The sequence below is a fragment of the Talpa occidentalis genome, unplaced genomic scaffold, assembly GCF_014898055.3.
Source record: "Talpa occidentalis isolate TD23 unplaced genomic scaffold, MPIMG_talOcc4v2.1 talOcc4.5, whole genome shotgun sequence".
NCBI classification, from domain to species: domain Eukaryota; kingdom Metazoa; phylum Chordata; class Mammalia; order Eulipotyphla; family Talpidae; genus Talpa; species Talpa occidentalis.
In genome coordinates this window covers 55,612,456-55,618,536 of record NW_023604861.1, presented here as the reverse complement: position 1 = coordinate 55,618,536, position 6,081 = coordinate 55,612,456, and the positions used below count along the sequence as shown (strand labels likewise).

General features: G+C 41.6%; 1 pseudogene; it reads left to right on the top strand.

The window, feature by feature from the left end:
• The first annotated feature begins 3,441 nt into the window (after positions 1-3,441).
• Positions 3,442-5,709, top strand: LOC119259751 (60 kDa heat shock protein, mitochondrial-like; annotated as a pseudogene).
• The last annotated feature ends 372 nt before the right edge of the window (positions 5,710-6,081 follow it).

Here is a 6,081-nt window from a genome sequence, read left to right as displayed (position 1 = left end):
AAGAGTTTTCTGGATATTACTCTAACTGCTCTATTCAACCACCGTAGTTATCACAGTAGTTAATTTGTTTTTCTAAATTGTATTTCGTTGATCTAAATGGACAACTTGATGGGGCTATAGCAAAAAAAGATTCAAAGTACGAGAGGCTTTCAGTATTATCTAGTTGACCAATTGTGAAGGCATCTACAGCGAAGCCTTTTACAATTGATATTTTCATTTCTACTTCATGCAGCTGCCAAAGTTGAGTTACCAGGTATAAGGATAGCCTCTTGCCTGACAAAATTTGGGCAAAGTTATGTAGCACTCACTGGGTGTGTGTGGTTGCTGCAATCCAAAGATGCTATTTGATTTGGGGAGGGATGATTTATAATTTGGGGAGTGCCAACCCAGAACAAAACTGCTTAAAAAACAACTAACACGGGGCCTCCCCTGGTGGCGCAGTGGTTGAGCGCTGGGTTGCGAAGCTGCCTGCAACCTCTGCAGCGCCAGCGCTGGTTGGATCCCTGGCCACGGGCGAGGGTCCCACATGGCATGCAGACCTCTCCTGCCATGCCCGCTGCTCCCCTCAGCAGTGTACTTCGTCAGTCTGCCTGCTCTATTCCCTGCTCTGGCTCTGGTGAATTCTCTCACCCTCTGGCGCTTCTGACTGTACCCAGTGCTTATATATATATAAAAAAAAAAAAAAAACAACTAACACTCTGAATGTCTAATTAACTTTATTAGTTATAACTAACTAATACTTATTTCTTTAATTTTATGCCTTTTTATTTCTTTATTTTCAAATTTCTATCACAACAAATATAAAAGCATTGTGGAAGTGACTCTATAGTTGACTGTAGTGATTGGTTATTACTTGACATAGCTTAAAATTTTTAAAAAAAAATATTTTTAAGGTTGTTTCTTGGCCTTCTTCCAAATTTCTAGAAAGACCACATTTTTACGCTGATGATTCGCAAGGACTGAGTTGTAAAGGGAGAGAGAAAGAAGATAACAAAACATAGGTAGGAAAACAAATTCTCAAATTTCTCTTTTTTGCCAGTATGCCTCTCTCTTTGTGCAGACTGCTGGCTAGCTTCCAGAGCCATCAGGGCACCCCTGTCCCCTGAGTTGGCCTTATCTCAGGCCATCTTACTAACCCAGCATTGCTCCCTTTCACGTACCAAACTTGGTTTTAACTTACCCACAAAACCTGCAAATATTTTATTGAAGTCCATGGAGCAGATGCAGCTGGTGCCCCGGGGGTTCCATTTACAGGCAGAGTGTGTGCCAATGCGCATCCCGACTTCAACTGGCTCTGGAGAATTGCTCTGAATGTTCACGCTTCCTTGTTAGGTGGCACCTAGGTGGGATGCCCTTGTGGACCAGTACCCCAGGGTGGCCAAGAGCTAATGGTTTCACAGGTGGGGGTGGGGTAACTTGTGCAAAAGATGCATTCTCACCTCTATTGGGATAGACTAAGGTTGAATTTAAACTGCACTGATCCCCCATTAGAGGTACTTGACTTGAAACCACTGCTTTGCTTATTCCCCTTTCCAGTCCAGCTCCCCTTATGCCCTGCAGCTTTCTCCTGAGGGTGCTGTAAAGAACTCAGAGGATTGCAGATTTGCCCTGGGTGCAGGGTAACAAGCTAATCTGCCACAGTTTCATGCTGGAAGAAAAGAGGGGACTCCTGTGTCAGAGACAAAGGACAGTTCACTACACATAGCAAGGCAGTGGCTAGTGTGTGATCACTTGGCCAAGGATCCCCAATCCCTTATTCTCAGGGCCAGATGACAAGTGCAGATAAAGCTGCATTACAGGAGAAACTGTGAGAGCTTCAGGGTCCTGAATCTTTCATGGCAGAAAGTGAATTAACCTGCCTTTTGTTGCAGAGAACTTTACTTTCTTTGTCTTCAAAAACTGCTCACCATACAAACACCTCTGAATAGATAGTTCCAAACATGGACAGCCAATTCCCCTGCTCACAGGTCATGCAGAAGCATGAGGAATCTGAGATTTGTCACTCAATGATATTCTCACGTTTCTACATTCTTTTGGCATCTGGAAAAAAATTTCTCTTGATTCCACTACTTTGTCAATGACTCTAATTAATCTGACTTAGAGAGGTAGGGAACAAATTGTTCAATTTTCTTTATATGGGATTAATCAAGGCTATTATCAATAACACTCCAGGATAAAGTCGAACTACAATATTGACCTCAGCTATTCACCCTAGGGTGTCCGACTCAATTAACTGAATAAATCCCCAAAACTGAAAAGCATCTACTTTAGAAAGTCAGGGACCCTCTCTTTCATTTTTGTTACACTTCCACTCCGCTTGAACCATTAACTCAAATTCACAATTGACCAGACCTTACACTGGCCCACAGAAGGAAGTCTAGGGTCATTCCATCATCCACAACAACCCAGACCACTTAGTTGAGGCAGAATTGAGTGTCTTCCTGGATCAAGCTGATGCCATTGATTACTTCGGCTACAGTCAAGGAAAATTTTGTACTGGTTTTTCTGATTCGATGGCTCCTGAGGTAGGAATCGCTCCTTCAGGGTCCACATTCATAATTACTCAGTCATCCCTCTGAAAAGCTCCCCTACAAACAAAGCCGTAGACTCATTTCAGAGAGATCTCTCTTTCTCTGAGGGTTATCTGGTCAATTCTTGGTGTTTCCTTCAAATCGTAGATTTCTTATGACTAAACTTAAATCATCATATATGGGGTAGAGGGTCCTTTCATGAAAGAACAGTCCTGAAATCAGCTGGTGTCCCTGAAAAGAAAGTGTCATTTACATTACTATTGACATTGCCCTGGCAGGTGGGCTTTAGGATTCTCATTTCAGGTAGAATAATTGAGCCTATTCCTTACTTTGAAGGGACTGAGTAGGGCATGACTGACTGTACTTCTGATTTTCATATGAAAGTAAGTCTTGCTTAATCCTTCCTAGCCTGTCAGTCATTGTCTCTGAGATGTCCTCAACAATGTAAGAATATTAGGTTAGGAATCACAAGACCTCTGAGTTAGGCATTCTGACTAGCTCAGTAGCCAGATGATTGCTGCACACGATGGGTATAGCGAGCAGTCATATTATAGAAGCAACAACTACCAAGTCCTAAAGGGCATTTCCAAAGGAGACTACCTCCTTTGCCAGAGATGCAAATCATCAAAAACATAAATTTCAAAGACCTGTACCTCAAAAGAGTCAATAAAGTTTTGAATCTACTCTGACATGAGCATTCACAGTACAGGCATGAAAAGCATCAATACCAAATACAATTTAGTCACAACAACAGTACAGTGAAGCTATTGGATCAATGTATCCAAATAATACATAGAATCAGTCCAAAGAACCCCCACTATGTCCCCCACCATGAACCCTGCCAAACTCCATTCAGTAGCTGAATTCAGGAGTTGCTCATCACTTTCAAGAGTTTAAGGATAATTGCCGTGTGCGCCCTGCACTCTGTCCCTCACTCGCCGCAGACGGTCCGAGTCGTCGCCCGCGCGCCCTGCCGCCGCCCCGCAGAAATGCTTCAATTACCCTCAGTCCTTCACCAGATTAGGCCGGTGTCCAGGGCCCTGGATCCTCATCTCCTCGGGCTTATGCCAAAGATGTAAAATTTGGTGCAGATGCCCGAGCCTTAATGCTTCAAGGTGTAGACCTTTTAGCTGATGCTGTGGCGGTTACTATGGGGCCAAAGGGAAGAACAGTGATTATTGAACAAAGTTGGGGAAGCCCCAAAGTAACAAAAGATGGTGTGACTGTTTCAAAGTCCATTGACTTAAAAGATAAATATAAAAATATTGGAGCCAAACTTGTTCAAGATGTTGCCAATAACACAAATGAAGAGGCCGGGGATGGTACTACTACTGCCACTGTACTGGCCCGCTCTATTGCCAAGGAAGGCTTCGAGAAGATTAGCAAAGGTGCTAATCCAGTGGAAATAAGGAGAGGTGTGATGTTGGCTGTTGATGCTGTAATTGCTGAACTTAAGAAGCAGTCAAAACCAGTGACAACCCCTGAAGAAATTGCTCAGGTTGCTACGATTTCTGCAAATGGAGACAAAGAAATTGGAAACATCATTTCTGATGCAATGAAAAAGGTTGGAAGAAAGGGGGTCATCACAGTAAAGGATGGAAAAACACTGAATGATGAATTAGAAATTATTGAAGGTATGAAGTTTGATCGAGGTTATATTTCTCCATACTTTATTAATACATCAAAAGGTCAGAAATGTGAATTCCAAGATGCCTATGTTCTATTGAGTGAAAAGAAAATTTCTAGCGTCCAGTCCATTGTACCTGCTCTTGAAATTGCCAATGCTCACTGTAAGCCTTCGGTCATAATTGCAGAAGATGTCGATGGAGAAGCTCTGAGTACACTTGTTTTGAATAGGCTAAAAGTTGGTCTTCAAGTTGTAGCAGTCAAAGCTCCAGGTTTCGGTGACAATAGAAAGAATCAGCTGAAAGATATGGCTATTGCTACTGGTGGTGCAGTATTTGGAGAAGAGGGATTAACTTTAAATCTTGAAGATGTTCAACCTCATGACTTAGGAAAAGTTGGAGAGGTCATTGTGACCAAAGATGATGCCATGCTCTTGAAAGGAAAAGGTGACAAGGCTCAAATTGAAAAACGTATTCAAGAAATCATTGAGCAGTTAGATGTCACAACTAGTGAATATGAAAAAGAAAAACTAAATGAACGTCTGGCAAAACTCTCAGATGGAGTAGCTGTGCTGAAGGTTGGTGGGACAAGTGATGTTGAAGTGAATGAAAAGAAAGACAGAGTAACCGATGCCCTCAATGCTACACGAGCTGCTGTTGAAGAAGGCATTGTTCTGGGAGGAGGTTGTGCTCTGCTTCGGTGCATTCCAGCCTTGGACTCATTATCTCCAGCTAATGAAGATCAGAAAATTGGTATAGAAATTATTAAAAGAACACTCAAAATTCCTGCAATGACTATTGCTAAGAATGCAGGTGTTGAAGGATCATTAATAGTTGAGAAAATTTTGCAGAGTTCCTCAGAAGTTGATTATGATGCTATGGTGGGAGATTTTGTGAATATGGTGGAAAAAGGAATCATTGATCCAAGCAAGGTCGTAAGAACAGCCTTATTGGATGCTGCTGGAGTAGCCTCTCTGTTAACTACAGCAGAAGTTGTAGTTACAGAAATTCCTAAAGAAGAGAAGGACCCTGCAATGGGTGGAATGGGTGGAATGGGAGGTGGTATGGGAGGTGGCATGTTCTAATTCCTAGAATAGTGATTTACCATTATTGATGAACTGTGAGAGGAAGCTCAAAGCAGGGTTCCTCATCTATAACTTCAGAGAAGTCAGTTGAAGGAAATGACTGAAGAAAAGGCTGGCTGATGTTTAAGAAAATCACTATAATCATCAGTTACTGGTTTCAGTTGACAACATATAATGGTTTACTGCTGTCATTGTCCATGCCTACAGATAATTTATTTTGTATTTTTGAATAAAAAGACATTTGTACATTCCTGATGACTGAGTGCAAGAGCCATGTTCCAATGTACTGCTTTAAACTTAAATCACCGAGGCATTTTTACTACTATTCTGTTAAAATCAGGATTTTAGTGCTTGCCATCACCAGATGAGAAGTTAAGAAGCAGCCTTTCTTGGAGAGAAAAATAATTGTGTATAAAGTAGAGAAATATCCAATTATGTGACAACCTTTGTGTAATAAAAATTTGTTTAAAGTTAAAAAAAAAAAAAAAAAAGAGTTTAAGGATAGTGGTGAATTGGGTGGGCACCAGTATCCAACAGAGCCATAAAAGTTTCAGTCTTTTCCCTCTCTAAAGTTCTCTACATATGCACACATGTGCATACAACCTCAAGTAGCCCTTACTGCGTCCTTAGAGCAGCTGAGATTGGGATACAAGTGAGGCTGGATCAGGGAGTGAAGAGTGAGTAAATCACTCACGGGGGAATACTCAACTTTCAATCAAAGCAAACTCCAGTGTATTCAGTGCACCTATAGCCTCACATCAGTCAGCAAGTTCATTAATACCTCTTGTAGTTCAACTATCAAGACTTTTTGATTCAACAGCCACAGCCACATTGTTTTTC